Source organism: Apium graveolens, chromosome 4 (genome assembly GCF_009905375.1).
Source record: "Apium graveolens cultivar Ventura chromosome 4, ASM990537v1, whole genome shotgun sequence".
NCBI classification, from domain to species: Eukaryota; Viridiplantae; Streptophyta; class Magnoliopsida; order Apiales; family Apiaceae; genus Apium; species Apium graveolens.
Window position 1 is genome coordinate 194,795,354 of NC_133650.1, and position 24,859 is coordinate 194,820,212.

Genomic DNA, 24,859 nt, shown 5'->3' on the forward strand with positions numbered 1-24,859 from the left:
TCCATCTGAGTTTCCAAAAACCTAGGGAAATTCTTGTCTAAGAACAATCGGGTAAATCTATCCCATGGAATTACAGCATCTATCTTGAAGTTTCGTTTGGACTCCCACCAGTAATTAGCTTCCCCTTTTAGCATGTAAGAAGTGAAAATGGTCTTGTGTCGTCCTTCGACACCTAGTATCTCGAAGGACTTTTCTATTTCCTTAAGCCAGGCCTGCGCTTCAACGGGGTCAGCAGATCCTAGAAACTCTAGGGGTTTAAGGGATTTGAGTGCCCTGAAGGCAGTGGCCGCAGTCTGTTGGGCAATATGTGGCTGTGGTGGAATGGGCTGTTGGTTCAGATTTGCCCTCAATAGTTCCATAAACTCATTCATGGGGTTTCCTCCCTGATGGGTATCCTCAGCCTCTTCTTCTACATATTCTTCCTCATCATACTCATTATAGTCTAGGTTTTCTTCACTTTCTTCATTCACTACGAGGTCAGGTCCATTCCATTGTTGGTTAACAGATTCTGTGGGCTGTGCCCTTGTTCCTCTTCTACGGGGTGGCATCGTTCTGATAATGAAAATTTGTCAATATAGTTGCAAAAATTTTATGATTGGATTAATTTATTCATAGGTAAGCATGTCATTTATTATCTAGCATATTTTTATCAAGTGCAATAATATGAAAATCAATTTCTTAATAACTGCTAGATATATATACCATAGGGTCTCCCAATTATATCTTGGGGACAAAACAACTATCCGAGTTCATACATGACCTGATTATAATACATCGCTACTTGTCCTGAATACTGAATGCAAATACATAAACCGTGTACCCTGAAGGGCTAGGAACGCTATCTACTACTAGCTATCCTATCAAAATTGGTGACAAGTCACCCAGCCCTCTTCAAGGTCCATAAATAGTCACTCGTCCCTCAATCACTGTCGCTGCTCTTTGAGGTCTCGCACCCTCCTCATCGCTCCTGCCAATATCAGCTCTGCGTCAACTACCGGGATGTATCCCCCTACCGCCGTCATCCTCATCTGAACCCGGGTACGGAGCTCGATCCCATCGATCTCCCTGCGCGCTATGGCCGGGGAAGCAGCTCTGAAGTCCCCTGGATATCCTATCCTGATGGCTCTCTCAGTTGTCAGCGCCTATCGTAGCTCTACAATGCGGGCAGATGCCGTGGTGAGCTCAGTGTTAAGCTGAGCCAGTATCCAGTCATGTACAACTACATGTATGGTCGCCGGGGGTGGTAGAGGTGAGTCTGGGTTGCTAGAGGATAAGTCATAAGCCTCATAGGTTTGTGCATCCATCCCATCCTCCTCATCATCATCGGTATAGGGAAAAGGACTCTGCATCCCCATGTGTGGTGTAGGAGAGCGAGCAGTAGGGAGAGGGTACATCTCTATATCCCTCCACCCTTATCCATCTCCCTGGGGCATCTCAACGTCATCAGCTATGGGGACATGAAGGTCAGTCTCCTCCTCCGAGGCATCCTCAGTAGGGTCATCATCTGAGTCATCTATAGGTGGGTTCTCCGGCTCGGGAGTATGGGCATGTTCAGGGGTCATAACATCATCAACAGGGTCAACCTCCCCCATAGGCTCCACTGGTACCTGACACAATATGCAAGGTGTTATTAACTTAGAGTCGAAATTCCCTTGAGGGTAAAACTGCCAAGACTACCTATGTAGCCTTACGGAGAACTCGACTTGAGCTCTAATTGATTATTTATTATTCTTATGTCTACATATTTCATATCCTATCGTTTCCAAGATTTGATAACCTAAGGCTCTGATACCATTTCCATGGCGCCCCAAAATCCGGGATCAAGGATCTAGGAGGCCACGCCATCTTGAATACTATATACCACATACCTCCCATCACAATATATAAATACTCACACTTTACGACCCCACACTTATCACACACACACACTTATAGGTTATTGTCTTGGAAATAAACCATTCATTACTAGAGTATATAAATCCACAAAATGATAATTATTACAACCCAAAAGTAATTAAGTCTTACCGGGGAAATAACCTTTAAGTAAGGCTAGTCCGTCGGCCAAATATTTGTTTCTTATTCATTATCTTACATAAGTCATACTTATAAATAAGCCGGACTCAAAACAACTGAAAACCAATCCAGCTTATTCGGTCTACCTTTAAAAGAATTCTATCATACCTCGAGAACTCGAACCATATCAAAGTTCCCCCAAGCGTTTTGCTTGTTGATAGGAATATTTTATTTTATTAACGTGTATATATATATGTACTTCCAAAATTTTCGGAGGAAGTACTAAGGATGTGAGTTGACCGTTGTCAACAGATAATTAAATAAGGGGGAGTTTCTTTTGAAACTATATTCAAAATATTTAAAATAAGTCGAGATAATATTCTCCGGCGATCTGAAATTATTCGAATAATTTTCCAAAAATCAGAAAGTATTTTAAATCAGGTTTTATGATTTTTAAATCATAAATAAATCATCAATTAAATAATTAATAATTTAATTTTAATCGTTAAATAATTAAACCTCGAATAGTTATACTTTAAAAGAGTATTGAAATAATATTCCTCAACTTATTTATGTTAAATAATTTAATAACCTTTAATATTTGATCGGGTTTTGAAATAAATAATTGTTGGAGAATGCTTATATAATGATAATAAAACAATCCTTTCACAACACAACAGTAAATGGAGTTGGGTTCGTAAACTTGCCTGGGTATCTCGAGGTGGAGGATACTCTAGGTTCCGCTCGGAAATCTATAACCATAAACACAAATTGGTTTGTTAGGTCCCGTTCTAATTTACGGGGATTCACACTCATATGCTACTTATTATGCACCCTCTTAATTTATATTACCCTTATTATTTCTTTAAGTCCTTATTCTCATTACGGTCGTTTCCTTTTTTGAAGTATCTTAAGTCCGTTTTCATTTTCATTGTCGGCTCCGCTTATGGATTCTATGGTTTTCTAATCGCGTGGTCTCGGCTCCGATATTTTTATAAAATTGAAAAATCATTATTTTTACTTGAAATTTTTATGTAAGTTAAGGAACAAGATTTACTACTCTCTTTAAAAATTTCATGATTTATGAACATTGCTAAGTTGATCCTTTTTATTTTTAAAGTTCGTAATTCGTAGCAGTTTTTGTCACGTAAATCACTTTAGTAAAATGGCCATAACTTTTTATCCATAAATCGGAATCAAGCGATTCAAGTGCCTAAACGATCCTTATAATATTGTCTATCATAATCAGTTATTTTTCAAGAAAATACAGTTTACATCTTTGAGACTTTCTGCAGAAACTTAATGTTACGTTTTGTTCATTTTAGCGAGATTACAGTTACGATCCGAGTTTCGTTTATGCCTTAAATATTTATACTACCACCAATAATGATCATATCATTATCACCAAACTAAATCCTCTCAAGAACATCATGTTCTTGAAGCAACGAACATCAACCTCAAATCTACTTAACTAAACGTCAAGATTACAACAATACATTCACCAAAACTAGGTTTACAACTATGTTCTTCAAGGTTCTTGAATTTAAATCTTAAGTAAGGATGCGTCAAAGATTCTTACCTTTCTTGAGAGCTTGAGATGTGTTCTTCATGATGGTGAAGTCTTGGGAGTGCTTGGTAGGGTTTTTGGAACCTAAAACAACCATTAAAATCAAGAAACCAAAGAAAAGTTACTATTCATACTATTCACCATCATCTTTCTTGCATTTATTTTACCCATCAAACCTTGATAAAATGAGTTTAAAGATTTATCTTACCTTAGTTTAGGAGGTATGAAGCTTGAGAATTAATGGGGGAATTTTTCCATGGCTATAGCTTGGTGTTTGAGTTTTGATTTCTTGCTTCTTTTTGATAAGGCCGAATGAAGAGCTTTGGGAGAGAGGGAGAGAATTTTGTGTTTGCTTCTTGGTTGCTTCTTTGAATAATGCTTGTATTTGATTGTATATTCTCTAGTATATGTCCTAGGATAGATTTATGTTGGCAAATCCTTAGACAAATTTTGCTAGCCCTTTCTAGATTACAAGCTAAGATAGTAGTTTATCCATTAGCTTTACTATTCTCTAGCCTTAGATGATCATCCTACAACCTTAGCTTACTATTTGATAAAGTAACCATGGTTACTTTTCTACCATGGTTAGTTTGTGCGATACATTTATTTAATCATTTACACGTTTGTTCGGTCGCTTAAACATTTTCGTAATAATTTCTCATAAACGGTCTGCGGCGTAAATCCTTTCGTATTTATTCTTTATATTTTGAAGTATCGTCCTTGGATATAAATCCGTAGGGTTTTAAATTCGTAATTATATTGTGATTCCCGTAATACTCGATGATTCGTAAATATGGTCATTTTTCAAAGTTCGTTTTCTTGGAAAATTAATAGCGTTTACATACACTTATTTGGTACGTATAATCATAATAATAACTTCGAAACTTATTTTCTCATGCACAACATAGTGTGGGCTAAAAGGTTTTCCCCGTCTGTCAGGTTTACTATTCATTAAACGTTTTTACAAAGTCTCAAAAATTCGAGTTATTACAAACATTTTATAATGCAAGAGACAAAGAAAGGATATATTTCGATGTCTCATGGAATAGTGATCTCAAAAGATAATTTCCCTCTAAATCATTATATGATAAGGGCCATTTAAGAAAGTTACAGATGCGTTAGCAATTGGATCTATAATGTTTACAATGATATGTATTTATCCTGATGTTTCGTATGCTTTGAGCATGACAATCATATACCAGTCTAATCTAGGTGAGGGTCACTGGATAGTTTTTAAGAATATTCTTAAGTACTGAAACAGAAGTAAAGATTTATTTTTGGTGTATGGAGAAGATAGGGAACTAGTTGTAAAGGGTTACACTGATGCTAGTTTCTGAATCTAATTTTTGGATAAACAAGGATGATTACGTGTTTAATTATGTTCTGTGTTTTGTCCAAATATAAATGATGTTAGCTGGAATAGTTCACAGCAAGAACATTGATGATTCTATAATGGAAGCCGAATATATTGATATTTTTGAAATAGCCAAGGAGACTGTTTAGGCATGTCCTTAGGCTATATCACCTTATTAATGAGATTAGTGATCTAGGAGATATAAATGTAAAGTGCATAGTAATGATAATATTGCAGACCCACTGACTAAGGATTTTTCGCAGCAGAAGCACGATGGTCATACTAGTTCCATGAGTATTAGATACATGGGTGATTGGCTCTAGTGCAAGTGGGAGATTGTTAGTGTTTGTGCCCTAGAGACAACACTATGATTTTTTAGTTTAAGACATCTAGATTATTAATATTTATGTCCTATCGATTAGTTCTTTATAATTTATTAATTCTTAATTTATTGCGATATAAATGTTAGATTAATAAATGTCCTTGGAATATGATATGAATTTTATACCTCTAAGTACGTGACTTAGAATTGAGATTATGAGAATAGTATCAATATTCCTAAAGGTCCCTAGTCAAGTATAATTATTAAGAGACAATAATAATGCATTAAGACTGGTGTGTTTGTTGACTGATGATCACATCTCATTGATCATAAGTATAGTGATACTAAAGTAAAAAACACAGGAAGATGTATATGTAATGGTGCTGGACAAACCCAATGTGAGATTCTACATGTATGTCGTGTCATAAGTAATTCTCACTGTGATAATGATGTAATGGTCCTTAGACTTGAAATCATTATATTTTTATACGAGAATTAATGTACTTTGATTAGATTAAAAGTTACCTTTGACCGGGTAATGATAAAAGTATATTTCAGTATATTATGAATCGTATGCGAAATATGAATGATCTAGAAAGGATTTAACCCTCCTAATTTTAGGAGTGATATTATTGGCCTCTTGTGTGAGCTAGAATATGAAATGCGTGGCCATGCTCAAATGTTGATTTGATATGATAGTCTACTCATTGATGAAGGAAAACTGGGTTAAACATTGTTGAGGATGACACATTACATGCCTCTAGTTTAATCTATAATATGTGGTTAAGGGGATTATATTATATTGTACATTATTCATGAAAGGTCTAATCGATCACCGATTTAATTATCATTACTTGGGTAGCAATGATGTATTACTAGATGCCGCTCATTGTTTATGATTATAAATGTCACACCCCCAACTTAACAAATAAAATAAATATAACTATTACAATATTTAAAAGAAAGTAAACATAACTGAATCCAAGATCTTACAGTTTAGGCTTTGGAACAGCCCAACACTACCATCTATTACAAATGATTTTAATATCGAGTCCTCAAACAAAACTATCTCTTATTCTACCTCAGCTCGGACATACGCCGACGTCACAGGTCTTACGTGCTGTCTGCTTGAATCTAACCATAGCTGCTAGCTGTAATATCAGGGTAAAGCAAGGAGTGAGCCAAATGCTCAACAAGTGCTAAACTATATGGTACAAAACATAAATCGAGATATATATATAAGAATGACAATGCGAAGGCATAACCAATGTTAACAAGAGATAAAACTTTGAGTGATGGCATCATTTGCTTGAATCAAAACATTTTCAAAATCATAACTTAAACAAAATCATTTTATGACGCTACGGATTACAGCCAGTGATCAACCACGAAGTAATCTCGAACCTTGTTGGGTTCTAAAACATTAATGGGATCCCTAGGCAACTTTTAAGCCTACAATATAAGTGTGAAAAGGACTCGCGTCTCAGTCCAGATCCACTATTCAAAGAAAACATTTATCCCCCTTTGGGACTAAAAATCCATATTTTAATTATTTCAAAAACTGATGCCGATTTATGATAAAATCTCTTAAGTAGTAAACATTTTTATCAAGGGATTATAGATCAACTTGAAACACTGGAAATCTGACACTAAATCTCAGGGCCATGATCCACTAGACTTTACTATATTAGGGTAATTGAGAGGTTTCCATAAACAAGAACTTTGATAAGGAGATTTAGCAAGGCTATTGGATAATATGAAAGAATAATGCCAAACTAGGCTTAAAGCAAATGTTTTCAACAAGGTACAAGTACTAGAACATCAAGAAGATAAGCTTCATGAATACTAGGGGTGTTAAGGTATGAAGAAATGATCTTTAGCTCAAGGTAATTCAGGATTGTCGAACTTTAGGGCAAGAAAAAGGGTTATCAATCAATTAAGAACAACTTTAAAGAATATCTGGCTTTTAGGTATCAAAGTACAGTTTCTACTGGGGTTCAAGCATCAGGGTGAGATGTCAATATTCTAGGAATCAATAGCATTTTAATCAAGAGGATCAATCAAATATTATATCAAATCTTTATTTTATCAAGGAATTCCAATTACTTTGATATACTAGCATGATACGACTTTTGATCTACTTGCAATATGTACTTGAGGGTTCATGGCATTTCTATATTATATAAAGATAGATTTAAGAATCGCTTGGTTCAAGTATATTAAGATAACTCAGGATAATCGCATCAATATATATGAACTAATTATTACACATTTGCAGTGAATACGAAAGACAGGTTGAATCACTTGCCTTGAGAAAGGCTAGTCTGGTCTGGCTGGTAGGAGCAACTAGAAGCTTTACTCGACCTTTATGGCAAGTTTACCCTCATCTCGCGATCCTACATAAATAATAATAACCTCATTATAATATATTCTCACCAACTCAACCTATTTACAACCCGAAATTAAACACAAATGGCACTTAGGCCTATATGCACTCAATTTATAATCACCTTATAAATACCATAGTCCATATAGCCACATATACTCACATATCATATTTTAATATCAAATAATATCACACACATCATAATGCAACACTAGGCTGGATGATCTCGACCCACAACTTAAGTCACTTGGTCGCTAAACTAGACAAAGTCTCCAAATTTTGGCTTCCTAACTCGATGTGCCTTTACTAAACTATCCAAAATCTGTTGACCCTCACTTGGGCCTTTAACCCTAATGGCTTTATACTATCTTGCAACCATAGTGGTCAACCTAGGTCTCACTCATAAGTGCTCTAAAACTATGTGGTAAGTGAAAGTGCTCACTGGAGTAAATTTCAGAATGATATCTATGGTTTCTTGAGTGCATTAGACACTCTTAAACTACAATTTTACCTCCAAAACTTCTACACTAGACTCTTCTGACCATAAGGCATCTCCCAAACTTGATTTGGCTCAAGGGCCTAGCTTGGGCCTCCTTGGGCCTAAGCTTAAAGTCCATGGTTCCCCTGTTTTTCTGGGCAGAAAACGCCCTGACTTGAACTAACTTGCAACACATGGTTATAACTCAAATCCTATGAACTATGGTTGGAAAAACTCCTCTGACACTCCCTCTAACTAAGGCCCAACAGGGCCTAATTAGGGCCTACCCATGACATGGTCAAAACTTCCTATTTCTAAGTTGCAACAAAACTGTCCCCTGCTGGACAGATTTTGTGATTCCACTCGTGCACCTATCCAAACGACTTGTAAACCTCCAAAAAACACCTAAAACCTTTTATATACTCCTAATGCTAGCTTCTGGTGGCTTGGGCCTCAAAGTGCACAACAATGACATGGTCAAAACTCACTATAAACCTCAGGGTACCAAACTGATTTTCTGCAGAAACTAAGACTCTCCTTTCTCCAAGGTTCTCACTTAACAACCCAACCACCAACAACCAAAATACCCAAACCATAAATTAACTATGGTGATCTACTGAACTAACCCCCTTACACTCAAAATTGACTTAGTGGAGATCATCCTTACCTAAGGTGCAACATAGCAAAACAAAGGAAATTACATTATATAAATTACAAGTCATCAAGTTTTCAAGGACAACAACTTTAACCTTTATGATAAATATAAACGAAATAACATCACATTTTAAGAAGCACAATTCTTAGTTAATATCTTAAATTAACTGCAATTAAGGTTTACTATCAAGATATCAATCCGAATGATCAAGAACTTCCAAGAATTCAAGAGAAATTTGCATGCATGCATGACTTCGAGTCTTACTAATCAAAACAACATGCTTTCCAAATAAATTTTCATTTTAACTCAACATGCAAACCTATCATGGTTTATATCTAAATGACCACCTAGCATGCAAAGGTTTTTACCAAGATTTCACTAAGATTTTCATGTTATTATCACAAAAACACATAAAATGAAACAAAGCAACCAAAACATCATTAAGAACCATTCATTCGGCTCCCTCAAGGTCATGGCCGAATGAAATGGAAGGGAAAATGACCATTAAAATCAAGAGCCTCATTCTCATGACTTGGCATTTCACCATTCCTTGTAGTTCCCTCAATAATACAACCTTACATCCATGAGAATTAAGATTGTACTTTGAGTTCCAACTAAAACTATGCCATGCAAGATCAAAACTTAAACTTTTTACTCAAACTTCTTTGGATTATATATGATCAAGATATAGGAAGTAACATTTACTTGAATGGGAGATGGAAGCTTGAATGAAGAATGAAGAAAAGGGAGGGGGTAGGGCTTCGGCCAAAAAGCCGAGAGGAAGGAGCCGAGAGGAGAGGGGGAGAAAGGAGGGGGTGTGGAAATGGTGGAGTAAAAGGGGAGTGATAATCATATTTGTTTGGTTTTTATGCTTTTGATTTGACCACTAGTGAGTGGATATGAGAATTTACAAGAGTAGCCTTCCAATATAGTTAGGTAAATTTGCATGCAAGGACAAGGTGGTAATTTGGCTAGTAGAATGAAAGTGAGTGGGGTTGGAAATGCCTTCCTTGCCCCTTAGTTGAATAGAAGAGTATTTGCATGCAAGGGTAACCATGTAATTTGATAATTACTAAGCAACTAATTTTTAAAGATTTATTTTTATAAAATAAAATAAAAGTTCAAAAATTACAAAATTTATACCATAAAATAACTTAGATTTTTAGAAATTTTATAAAATCACTCTCAAAATTTGTGAACAAAATAACTTTTAAAAGAAAATTTTTCCAAGGCTTAGAATATTCCTTATAAATCAAAAATAAAGGAAATAAATAAACTTTTACTGTGAAAAATCATATACTACATACAACAAATTTATAATGCAGAAATTTTCACTCACACAAACGTACAATCATTGAATATATTTTTATTCGGCTTTAATATTATACCAAATCCACAAATAATATTACACGAAAATACCGGTCGTAACATCCTCTCCCCCTTAAGGGACTGTCCCCAGAATCTAAGGGAACAGATGAGGATACCGGGAACGCATATCAGACTCTAACTCCTAAGCTGATTCTTCGACCTTGGGGTTCCTCCAAAGTACTTTCACTAACTTTACCGACTTATTCCTAAGATTCTTTACTTTCCAGTCGAGTAATTTGACAGGTTGCTCCACAAATGACAGGTCTGCCTGAATTTCTACAGGTTCATATTCTATCACATGGCTGGCGTCAGGATTGTACTTTTTAAGCAACGACACATGGAACACATTATGCACATGTTGATACTGAGGCGGTAAGGCTAACTCGTAGGATACCTTCCCCACTTGACTCAAAATCTCAAAATGACCTATATATCTAGGTGCTAACTTCCCCTTCTTGCCAAATCTAGATAACCCTTTTCTTGGTGACACCTTCAACAAAACGGCTTCGCCTACTTGGAATCGAACATCCTTATGAGCTGGATCCGCATACTTCCTCTGTCTATCTTGAGCAGTAAGCAACCTTCTCTGAATTAACTTGACTGTGTCATGCAGCTGTTGCATGAATTCTGAGCCTAGAATCCTTCCTTCTCCTACTTCATCCCAACTTGTCGGTGATCTACATTTTCGTCCGTACAAAGCTTCGTATGGTGGCATGCCAATACTGGAGTGATAACTGTTGTTGTAAGAGTATTAAATCAATGGCAAGTGGTCATCCCAACTTCCTGCAAAATCGATTACACAACTGCGCAACATGTCTTCGATTGTTTGAATTATCCTTTCGCTCTGACCATCAGTCTGTGGGTGGTATGCCGTACTCATGTTCAACTTCGTGCCAAGACTTTCTTGAAAGTGCTTCCAGAATCTCGAGTTAAATCGGGGATCTCTGTCTGAAACTATCGATACAGATACTCCATGTCTTAGTACGATTTCACGCACGTACAGATGAACCAATTTGTCCAATGACGACTTCTCATTAATTGGAAGGAAATGCGCCGACTTCGTAAGGCGATCAACTATAACCCATATAGTGTCATGTCCAGATTTTGTTCGCAGTAGTCCCACTATAAAGTCCATAGCAACATTTTCCCATTTCCATTCTGGAATCTTTAGGGGCTCAATTAATCCGCTTGGTCGTTGATGTTCTGCCTTCACTTTCTGACAAGTATAACACTTTGCAACCCATTCTGCCACATCTCGCTTCATATTTGGCCACCAAAAGTTCTGCTTTAAGTCCCGATACATCTTGGTGCTTCCCGGGTGGATTGAAAATCTTGAATTGTGGGCTTCTTGTAGGATCTCATTCTTCAATTCAGGTACATAAGGAATCCAAATTCTTGAGGAAAACCTTAGTATACCTTGCTCATCCCTTTGAGTGCCAATCTCTTCTCCAGTCAGCTGATTCTTCTTTCTCTCCATTACTTTTTCCTGACATTTCCTTATCCTTTCAACTAGTGTTGGCTGAAAAGTCATTGCACGACAAACTTCTTCAACTATTCCATAATCACAAAGTTCTAATCCAAATTTCTTAATCTCTTTAGACAATTCCTTTGGTGTTGCCATCATATTCAATCTCTCCTTCCTACTTAAAGCATCGGCTACAACATTCGCCTTTCCAGGATGATAATTTATCGAGCAATCGTAGTCCTTGATCAATTCCAACCATCTCATTTGCCTCATATTGAGCTCCTTCTGAGTGAAAATGTACTTTAAACTCTTGTGATCTGTGTAGATTTCACACTTTTCTCCGTAGAGGTAATGTCTCCAAATCTTAAGTGCGAACACTATGGCGGCTAGTTCCAAGTCATGCGTCGGGTACTTCAACTCATGCGGTTTTAACTGTCTTGACGCATACGCGATCACCTTATTGTGTTACATTAGCACACAGCCCAATCCTTTATGTGAAGCATCGCTGAAAATCACAAAGTTTCCTTGGTCATCTAGTAATACTAACACTGGAGCCATTACCAATCTCTGTTTCAACTCTTGAAAGCTATTCTCACATTCTGCACTCCATTCGAACTTCTGATTCTTCCTGGTTAACTTAGTCAATGGCGTAGCGATTTTCAAAAAATCCTTGACAAACCTTCTATAATACCCTGCCAATCCTAGAAAACTTCGCACTTCTGTAGGTGTCTTTGGCCTCTCCTAACTCATAATCGCCTCAATCTTTGCCGGATCTACTTTAACTCCTTCATTTCCAATGATATGCCCCAAAAATTGAACTTCCTTTAACCAAAACTCACATTTGGAAAACTTGGCATACAACTTCTCTTGTCGGAGTATCTCCAATGCTATCCATAGGTGCTGCTTATGTTCTTCTTCCGACTTAGAATAAATAAGGATGTCATCAATGAATACCACTACAAACTTGTCCAAATACTTTTTAAATACCCGATTCATCAGATCCATAAATGCGGTCGGGGCATTAGTCAATCCAAACGGCATTACTAAGAATTCATAATGTCCGTATCTGGTCCTGAATGCTATCTTGGGAATATCCTCTTCCTAGATCTTTAGTTGATGGTATCCTGATCTCAAGTCAATCTTTGAAAAGCATTTTGCTCCCTTCAGCTGATCAAATAAGTCATCAATTCTTGGTAGCGGGTAGCGGTTTTTAATCGTTACCTCATTCAACTTCCGATAATCTATACATAGCCGCATACTTCCATCTTTCTTCTTTATAAACAGAACAGGTGCTCCCCATGGTGACGTACTTGGCTGAATCACTCCTTTATCCAACAATTCTTGTAGCTGGCTCGCCAACTCTTTCAATTCTGCTGGTGCCATCCTATATGGGGCCTTTGAAACTGATTATGTGCCCGGAGCAAGGTTGATCTCGAATTCGATTTGTCGATCTGGTGGTAAGCCTGGTAGTTCGTCTGGAAATACATCTGGGAACTCGTTAACTACGGGGATATATTCTATGCTGGGACTGCCTTTTTCTGAATCCCCTACATAAGCTAGGAACGACTCACAACCTTTCCTAAGTAACTTCTTAGCCTGAACGATTGTAAGAAACAGTTGCTCTTGCCTCTGTCCCTTAAATACTACCTTCTCTCCACTCTTCATCTTTAAATACACTTTCTTGGTCTTACAATTAATATGGGCATTATTCTTCCCTAACCAATCCATTCCTAAAATTATATCGAACTCTCCCAACTTGAAGAGTATCAAGTCGGCTGAAAACTTATGCCCCGAAATATCAATCTCACACTTCGGACATAATTGATTCACATGAATCTTCTCTTGGTTCGCAATTACCACATTTACTACCTCGCTCATAATCATTTTATCACATTGAAGTTTATCAACAAAAGTTTCTGATATGAAAGATCTTGTTGCTCCCGAATCAATCAATACTTTAGCTTTGAAATTATTGAGTAAAAGTGTACCTGCTATCACCTCAGAGTTCTGAACAACATCCTTCATTTTCAAATCGAATGTCCTTGCTGTTGCTTGCGGAGTTGTTGTAGGTGGTGGAGGTAATGCCAATACCTCGGCTGGCACGCTTGCACTGGTACTTGCCATATTCATTACAGCTTTGACTGGTCCGGTTATCTTGCACTCCCTAGCTATATGTCCAGTCTTTCCACACTTGTAACATGTAACTCCTGGCTTCGGCATCTTACACTCATTTTCCAAATATCCCTTCTGGTTGCACCTATAGCATGTCATGCTCAGCTTATTATACACTCCGGGGTGCCTCCTTCCACAATGCTTGCATTCCGGTCTCTAGAATCTGTTTTCTCCAACTTGTCCTTGGCTTGCCTGGTTGTTCCCCTTCGATTCTTGTCTTTTGCCCAAATTTCCCTTCTTTTGAAAATTTCCGTCCTTATGGAATCCAATCCTCTTTACATTCCGATCTTGTGAATTTACGGCTTCAGACTTTTCTCCATAAAATGGAACCTTTCTCTTCTTGTTATCCCTTTCCTTTCTGGACTGCATCCGATTGTTCTCAATCAGAGCAGCTTTCTGTACTACTCCCGCATAAGTATCAAGCTCAAACATAGCCACTCTATCTCTGATCCAAAGCTCCAATCCTTGTTGAAATCTCTTCGCTTTTTCCTCCTCAGTGCTGGTATACTTTGTCACAAACCTTGACAACTCAATGAACTTCTTTCATACTCCAGTACAGACATATTCCCTTGCTTCAACTCAAGAAATTTAAGCTCCATCTGATTCTGCATGTACTTAGGGTAATACTTTTCCAGAAATAACTTCTTAAATCTTTCCCAAGAAACCTGCTGAGTTACTTCCATAGCTTTTACTGATTCCCACCAATAGATGACTTCGCCCTTCAAGAAGTAAGTAGCATATGGCATCTTCTGATCGTCTCCTAACTGTACCAACTCAAAAGCCCTTTCCATTTCCTTAATCCATGTGTTAGCTATTGTTGGATCAGTGGTATCATGAAATGCAGGTGGATTCACATTTTGAAAAGCCTTGAAAGTGACAACTTGTCGAGGTGGTACTGGTGGATCAGGTGGTTGGTGTGGTTCATGGTTATCTTGGTTTTCAATTCATTGTTGAAGAGTTAGTTGTTGTTGAGCTATAGCATCGGTTTGTTATTGCAAAGTTTCAAGTAATCGAAGAATATTTGGATCTGTGGTAGATGTGGTTGTTGGGTTCTTCTTTTTGGGTGGCATGATCCTGAAATAAGAGTTATATTAAAACAGGTATGAATAATGAAATAATTCGAGGGTATCGCATGGCATTCTTATTTACATATCAGGTCAAGTTTCGAATTAAACAGATATGGTGAGGCACACAAAGGCGTAAAATAACAGTTAAGAGCAAATGGAACGATAGTGTATAATAATTGAAATTTTAAGGTCACAATACATTGGGATAAGGATGAAGTCTGATTCTAGGAACAACATGCTTATTTAAAGGAAACAACTGGGAATTCTACGAAGTCTGATAATACAACAACATGAAAGGTAAATAATGGAAAGAACTAAGGCTCCACTCCATCAGAACGGGGTTTGGTAGTCGTCTCCTCTCGAAGCGTCTTCACAATGCTCTGGAGCTCATCCGCTACCATCTGAATGATATACTGGCTGGTGTGGTCTGGGTGTGATGGCATCTCCTCAAGCTTAGTGTTGATGTACTGAACCAAAGTCTCAAGTCTCGCAATCATCTGCTCCTTAGGTTTCCCTTCATAGTTTCGGCTATCCGGGTACACGTTCTTTAGTCGGTCTATCAATCGGTCGTACTTGCCCTGAAGCATGTCAAACTCGCGCCTCAACTCAGCATACACGGAGAAAGCAATAGTGTCGTCCGACCCAGAGGATGACGAGGAATGCGCCCTTTGCTGACAAACCAATAAGAGGAGTATTAATAATAAAAAATTTACTTACCTACTCTCTCGCATATTATCTATAGCCTAAACATATATCCTATAACCTATTTGGGCTGTCCAGGGACTCTAAATCCTATAACCTATAGCCTAAACATATATCCTATATCCTATATCCTATATCCTATAGCTCTGATACCAAAACCTGTCACACCCCCAACTTAACAAACAAAATAAATATAACTATTACAATATTTAAAAGAAAGTAAACATAACTGAATCCAAGATCTTACAGTTTATGGTTTGGAACAGTCCAACACTACCATCTATTACAACTGATTTTAATATCGATTCCTTACACAAAACTATCTCTTATTCTACCTGAGCTCGGACATACGCATCGGCGTCACAGGTCTTACGTGCTGTCTGCTTGAATCTAACCATAGCTGCTAGCTGTAATATCAGGGTAAAGCAAGGAGTGAGCCAAATGCTCAACAAGTGCTAAACTATATGGTACAAAACATAAATCGAGATATATATAGAAGATTGACAATGCGAAGGCATAACCAATGTTAACAAGAGATAAAACTTTGAGTGATGGCATCATTTGCTTGAATCAAAACATTTTCAAAATTATAACTTAAACAAAATCATTTTATGACGCTACGGATTACAGCCGGTGATCAGCCACGAAGTAATCTCGAACTTCGCTGGGTTCTAAAACATTAATGGGATCCCTAGGAAACTTTTAAGCCTAAAATATAAGTGTGGAAAGGACTCGCGTCTCAGTCCAGATCCACTATTCAAAGAAAACATTTACCCCCCTTTGGGACTGAAAATCCATATTTTAATTATTTCAAAAACTGATGCCGATTTATGATAAAATATCTTAAGTAGTAAACATTTTTATCAAGGGATTATAGATCAACTTGAAACCCTGGAAATATGACACTAAATCTCAGGGCCATGATCCTTTAGACTTTACTATATTAGGGTAATTGAGAGGTTTCCATAAACAAGAACTTTGACAAGGAGATTTAGCAAGGCTATTGGATAATATGAAAGAATAATGCCAAACTAGGCTTAAAGTAAATGTTTTCGACAAGGTACAAGTACTAGAACATCAAGAAGATAAGCTTCATGAATACTAGGGGTGTTAAGGTATGAAGAAATGATCTTTAGCTCAAGGTAATTCAGGATTGTCGAACTTTAGGGCAAGAAAAAAGGGTTATCAATCAATTAAGAACAACTTTAAAGAATATCTGGCTTTTAGGTATCAAAGTACAGTTTCTATTGGGGTTCAAGCATCAGGGTGAGATGTCAATATTTTAGGAATCAATAGCATGTTAATCAAGAGGATCAATCAAATATTATATCAAATCTTTATTTTATCATGGCATTCCAAGTACTTTGATATACTAGCGTGATACGACTTTTGATCTACTTGTAATATGTACTTGAGGGTTCATGGCATTTCTATATTATATAAAGATATATTTAAGAATCCCTTGGTTCAAGTATATCAAGATAACTCAGGATAATCGCATCAATATATATGAATTAATTATTACACATTTGCAGTGAATACGAAAGACAGGTTGAATCACTTGCCTTGAGAAAGCCTAGTATGGTCTGGCTGGTAGGAGCAACTGGAAGCTTTACTCAACCTTTATGGCAAGTTTACCCTCGTCTTGAGATCCTACATAAATAATAATAACCTCATTATAATATATTCTCACCAACTCAACCTATTTAGAACCCGAAATTAAACACAAATGGCACTTAGGCCTATATGCACTCAATTTATAATCACCTTATAAATACCATAGTCCACATAGCCACATATACTCACATATCATATTTTAATATCAAATAATATCACACACATCATAATGCAACACTAGGCTTGGATGATCTCGACCCACAACTTAAGTCACTTGGTCGCTAAACTAGACAAAGTCTCCAAATTTTGGCTTCCTAACTCGATGTGCCTTTTCTAAAATATCCAAAACATATTGACCCTCAATTGGGCCTTTAACTCCAATGGCTTTATACTATCTTGCAAGCATAGTGGTCAACCTAGGTCTCACTCATAAGTGCTCTAAAACTATGTGGTAAGTGAAAGTGCTCACTGGAGTAAATTTCAGAATGACATCTATGGTTTCTTGAGTGCATTAAACACTCTTAAACTACAAGTTTACCTCCAAAACTTCTACACTAGACTCTTCTGACCATAAGGCATCTCCCAAACTTTATGTGGCTCAAGGGCCTAGCTTGGGCCTCCTTGGGCCTAAGCTTAAAGTCCATGGTTCTCCTGTTTTTCTGGGCAGAAAACGCCCCGACTTGAACTAACTTGCGACACATGGTTCTAACTCAAATCCTATGAAATATGGTTGGAAAAACTCCTCTGACACTCCCTCTAACTAAGTCCCAATAGGGCCTATTTAGGGCCTACCCATGACATAGTCAAAACTTCCTATTTCTAAGTTGCAACAAAACTGTCCCCTGCTGGACAGATTTTGTGATTCCACTCGTGCACCTATCCAAACGACTTGTAAACCTCCAACAAACACCTAAAACCTTTTTTATACTTCTAATGCTAGCTTCTCGTGGCTTGGGCCTCAAAGTGCACAATAATGACATGGTCAAAACTCACTATAAACCTCAGGGTACCAAACTGATTTTCTGCAGAAACTAAGACTCTCCTTTCTCCAAGGTTCTCACTTAACAACCCAACCACCAACAACCAAAATACCCAAACCATAAATTAACTATGGTGATCTACTGAACTAACCCCCTTACACTCAAAATTGACTTAGTGGAGATCATCCTTACCTAAGGTGCAACATAGCAAAACAAAGGAAATCACATTATACAAATTACAAGTCATCAAGTTTTCAGGGACAACAACTTTAACCTTTATGATAAATATAAACGAAATAACATCACATTTTAAGAAGCACAATTCTTAGTTAATATCTTAACTTAACTACAATTAAGGTTTACTATCAAGATATCAATCCGAATGATCAAGAACTTCCAAGAATTCAAGAGAAATTTGCATGCATGCATGACTTCGAGTCTTACTAATCAAAACAACATGCTTTCCAAATAAATTTTCATTTTAACTCAACATGCAAACCTATCATGGTTTATATCTAAATGACCACCTAGCATGCAAAGGTTTTTACCAAGATTTCACTAAGATTTTCATGTTATTAGCACAAAAACACACAAAACGAAACAAAGAAACCAAAACATCATTAAGAACCATTCATTCGGCTCCCTCAAGGTCATGGCCGAATGAAATGGAAGGGAAAATGATCATTAAAATCAAGAGCCTCATTCTCATGACTTGGCATTTCACCATTCCTTGTAGTTCCCTCAATAATACAACCTTACATCCATGAGAATTAAGATTGTACTTTGAGTTCCAACTAAAACTATGCCATGCAAGATCAAAACTTAAACTTTTTACTCAAACTTCTTTGGATTATATATGATCAAGATATAGGAAGTAACATTTACTTGAATGGGAGATGGAAGCTTGAATGAAGAATGAAGAATATGGAGGGGGTAGGGCTTCGGCCAAAAAGCCGAGAGGAAGGAGCTGAGAGGAGAGGGGGAGAAAAGAGGGGGTGTGGAAATGGTGGAGTGAAAGTGGAGTGATAATCATATTTGTTTGGTTTTTATGCTTTTGATTTGACCACAAGTGAGTGGATATGAGAATTTATAAGAGTAGCCTTCCAACATAGTTAGGTAGATTTGCATGCAAGGACAAGGTGGTAATTTGGCTAGTAGAATGAAAGTGAGTGGGGTTGGAAATGCCTTCCTTGCCCCTTAGTTGAATAGAAGAGTATTTACATGCAAGGGTAACCATATAATTTGATAATTACTAAGCAACTAATTTTCAAAGATTTATTTTTATAAAATAAAATAAAAGTTCAAAAATTACAAAATTTATACCATAAAATAATTTAGATTTTTAGAAATTTTATAAAATCACTCTCAAAATTTGTGAACAAAATAACTTTTAAAAGAAAATTTTTCCAAGGCTTAGAATATTCCTTATAAATCAAAAATAAAGGAAATAAATAAACTTTTACTTTGAAAAATCATATACTACATACAACAAATTTATAATGTAGAAATTTTCACTCACACAAACGTACAATCATTAAATATATTTTCATTCGGCTTTAATATTATACCAAATCCACAAATAATATTACACGAAAATACCGGTCGTAACAATAAATCATATTTAAAATTCGTTGCCAACTTAATCCCGATTCAGAGGACTTAAACTCTGATATGCCAGAATTGACTTTAGAAGAAAATAAGAAGCTACTATGGAGAAGAAAGACACCTGCACCAGTAAGAGATTCTTCTGAGACTATAAAAAAGATCTATAGTGGAAATTCGCAGTCTAGAAGAGCTGGTAGAAGAAGTGGCTTGGGACTTTCAAATGTCGATGCTTATGTTGCTGATGCTTTAATTCTAAGGGAACCTGGAAACCTGACAGGAATTGGGAATAATACAAAGCTTGCAGATTTGTAGAAAATTATATCAGTATAGATTGTGATGATCTAGTTGGAGAAAAGCTGATTTATTTTCTGGAGTCTGGAAGAAGGTTGAGGCTTACTCAAGAGAATTTAAAGAATAAACCATGCCAGAAGTTGGAATTCATCACTACTTCACTCAAGGTAACCAACTCTACTACTGCTAGATGGTCTGAATTTTTGAAGAGCTTAGTACATATGAAGCGGAGAGGAATGACATACAAGTCTAATTACATTCCAAAGTTTATTCATGAATCTAGACATACTGTTGATATGCCTACTAGAGGAGCTAAAGTGGTTAAGTCTTTAGGAAGAGAAGTTCTCACTTTTAGTCCTGATGGAAAGATAGTTGGATTTCTAGAATTGGATGACTTGCCACTTGGAAAATCTAATCTACATGACCTCAAAGCTGTTGTTTTTCAGAATGATGAATCAACAGAGGAGCTCAATGATATCGAACAGAGAATAAAAATGTGTTTAAGTGTGCTTGAAGGTCAACTACTCAAGAATTCCTTGATGAAGCTACTGAATATAAAGAAGTTCAAGATTAAAGATAAAGTCTGAGAAACACTGATTGTAAGAATATGTATTTGTTTGTATTTCTGCATTTAGATAGTTTTGACATCATCAATTAAGAACTTGTACATATTTTCATAATGCACAAGTTGAGGGAGATTGTTATAAGAAATTGATGATACCAGCTTATAAACTATTAGAGTTTATTATCAGCATTTGATCAGAGTTTAGCAGAAGGTGACATCAACAGCATTTGGCATCAACGTCTGCTTATTAGTAGTGGACATCAGTATTTTGTCATTTCAGCTAAAATTCAGGAGATATCGGAGAAGAAAAGGATTTGCAGAATACAAGTCGGTGCAGAACTTTACTTCTTGTAGCAATCAAAACAAGGATATATTTTAGTATTTCTTATTGTAATAGAATAGGATTCTTTATTGATTGTGTAGCTGTGCAGTATATAAGCATAGATTAGGTTTACACTTCATATGTCGCATATTGTTATATCTTTTCTGTAACCTATCAACTCTCAAGATTATCTATTCATCCTCTGAGAGATTAGTTTGTAATCAGTTTTTATTATTCAATACTAAACTATTTATCAAGTTGAGTACTTATTTTGATTTGTCTACATAGACTGTATTCACCTCGCTACTATCGTGAGGATCTAACAATTTCCAAAGATTGTATTCCCTCAATAATATTTAATTATTCGAACAATGAATATTAATTCAGATATTCATTTAAATTGGAGAAGTATTCTCCAACGATCACTTTGTTAATAAATTCAATTATTTAATATTTAATTAAAGATTAATTTAATTACTTAAACATAAATCAGTTGAGGAATATTATTTTAAATATTCTTTTAAAATAGAATTATTCGAGGTTTAATTATTTAATAAATATTATTTAATTATTAAATGATTAAGGTGATTTAAAAATAACAAATCTTATTTTGAAATATTTTCAGAGTTTCAGAAAATCATTCGAATACTTTTGGATCATCGAAAAATATTATCTCAACGTATTTTAAATATTTTAACGATAATGTCAAAAAACTCCCCTTTATTTAATTATTTGTTAACAACACTCAACTAACATTATCATAATACTTCCTCCAAAAATTCTCGAAAGTGTGTATATATATCAGAGTATACCTGTCAACAAGCATTTCGCTTGAAGCATTTCACTTGGGGAACAATATAAGTTCCAGATATGATAGGATTCCTTAAAAGGCAAGGGTGGAGTAGACTCTGGTACTTCGCGTACTGGGGAGACTACTAAATTAATTATGCATGAGAAAGTACCATGTATACCGATGAACATGCGAAGTATGCAAAATATACCCGGGGGAAAGGGGAAGCATATAAAGCCCGAATGCGGCTAAGAGTGACAACCGGGAGTAAGGGTGTCGTCCTTCTACATGTAGAGAACAATGATAATATTCTGCTCTACGACTGATCATCGTATAGTAGGGGCTTCGGTGAATGTCATAATCTTCCAATTAGAATTAAGATGCAATACTGTAACCCAAGCCTAGTTGCTGGGTTTACCATTAAGGTATTTGCAGATAATAAGTCAATTAAAAGCATTGTTTTGAAAAGATGTGTGTATCACCAAGAAAACTACTTTAATTAAACATATATCCATATACGGATCCAATTATAAGTTTTGTACAGTCTTTTCACACCGTAAATTATTATGCCGGGCAATATAGCTCACACTTGTTTTCTGAAAATTTCATAACACAACTGTAAACCAAGATGCCGGTCAGAAAGCTAACAGCCCGGAAGCGAATAGGAAATGGCCAGCTTTTCCATAGGTTGTTTGGAGAAGTTCCACATGTAGACCGTATGAGTTGGATTGGTTTTCAATTGTTCTTAGTCCAGCTCATATAATAATATGACTTATGTAAGATAGTTATGAAGAAACGTATATTTTGGTCGTCGGTCTAGTCTTAAGTAAAGCTTACACCCGTGGCAAGACATAATTAATTTTTCTATGTGATAAATATCACCTTGTGGATTCAATAACTTTAGTAAGGTGTTTGTTTCATTTCCAAGATAATAACCTGTGTGTGTATCAGTAAATGAGGGGTTGTAGATGTGTGAATATTTATATTACTGTACAAGATAAGTGTTTAAACATGATTCAAGATGGCGTGGCCTCCTAAATTTCTAACCCCGAATTTGGGGGCGTCACAAATAATCATCACGATCCCAGATTCGATGAAGGATTTATAGATCAAAATATCAACAAAATCGTTCTCAACAGATTCAATGCCCAAAAAAACCCAATCATAACTAAACAAAAATATAATAAAAACACTCCAAAAGAAGAGACAAAAATTTGGGTTTTATAAAAAATAAATTAACGAGAATAAAAGAAAATGAATGGGTTGGGGCTTTTCACTGGGAAAAACCAATGGAAACCCCTCGATTAACTTGAAAAAGCGCAAATCTTAACCCTAGGATGGGAGGAGAGGAGAGAGGCCAAGTTTTCATGGCCCCATTGAGATATACAGTTAGTTATCAAAAAAAAACAGTTGTGACTAACATAAATTATCCTAAAACTAAATTATATACATGTTGATCACATCAATGCAAATATCAGACCCTTTACATCAAATATAGGTTCGGCCTTTCCGATGTTCTCCGTTGTTGAGTTGATTTTCCTGTCCAATTTATTTTAACTTTAATTGAGATATAATTTTTAATTACGAATCTCCTAATTATAACTAATTGAGATAATTGTATTGTGCTATAATTATATATAAATGAAAATTTTGTGTTTAAACTGTATATATAGATATTTAGTTAAGGTAACAACTTCACTTAAGATTATCGTTCACACAAAATCTAATCATTTTCAGAAGAGATCTAATAATTATGATTTTTTATTTGGAATAATATACTATTATATACTAGATAAATTTTTAAAAATATATGTATTCCAATTAATTAAAATTTGTTACAAAATTTAGATTATTATTATAAACATAATTAAGCTTATCTAATAATTTTTAGTTTTTATTTGAAACATAATTAAGCTTAAAATGTACTATTTTTATCTTTTAACCCAGTTTAAAATGTACTATTAGGTAAAATTTTGTGTTTTAACGATATGGCTTACTTGCATGTTCGGGTTCCCCTCCCAGCACCTCAATTCCTATATTCAAAATGTTAAAAATTTAAATTAATCATTCTTTTAAATTAGAATCAATTATATTTATATTATTATAGACTATAAATTAATCATTATAAATGTTTTATACAGTTATCACTATATGGAGCCCTTGAGCCCAAAATTTCAATCATAAAAAGGTTTTGTGTGGTATGTGGTATCCAAATGGATCACCTATTTTTTATCAAAATTTGATGGAATATGTAATTTAAACTAATTTAGTTTCGGATTTTAGAAACAAATCTAAAATAAATTTCATATTATTAAAATTCCATTATTTTGAAAAGTCTGAGAAAGAAACAATAATTTATAAATTATATTAGTCATCTCATTTAAATTAAAAATAAATTTAGCATGGTTACTGGGACCGGGTGTCTCTCTTGAACGCGACATCCACATAATATATTATACAATCAGGCTTTTTGAGAAGTCCAAGAAATAGTATATTTTTTTTGTCATGGTCTACATAGAAGTAAATAAATTGTACCATAATACAATATCCCTACTTGATGATTTCTTTCTTCAAAAAAGTTTCGTCTAACCGATGGTTATGCAAAGATGTTTCCGGAAATTTATGTTGTGTAAGACATGCCTTAATATAATAAGACTAAGTTACATTAACAATTTTAAGAATTAGTTGACTTATAATAGTTTGTGTAATCTGTAAATGTATTCTTTGAGTCTGTAAAAATGATTAAAACACTAGACTGAAATATTATTTTATAAACAACCAACAAGCTAAGGAATAAATCTCGGGAAGAAGATCAAGCATTATCAAGCCTCAGAATGAAGATACACAGCTTGGAGAAGAATAAAGTTGTAGATTAAAAAATATTTTAAGTCAAATATCGAGAAGTCACATATCAAGGAATATCGAGAAGTATATCGAGAACAGTTCAAGCCTGTAGAGAAGTCGTGTAGTGATCTATTCTAGCATGTAAAGAAGTCATATCGAGATGGAAGCTATAGAGAAGTCTCTACAACTACATAGATCTATATCGACAAGTCAAATACATGTAGAGATATGGAGATATCGACAAGTTAAATATATATAGAGATATAGAAAAGATCGACAAGTCAAGTACATGTAGT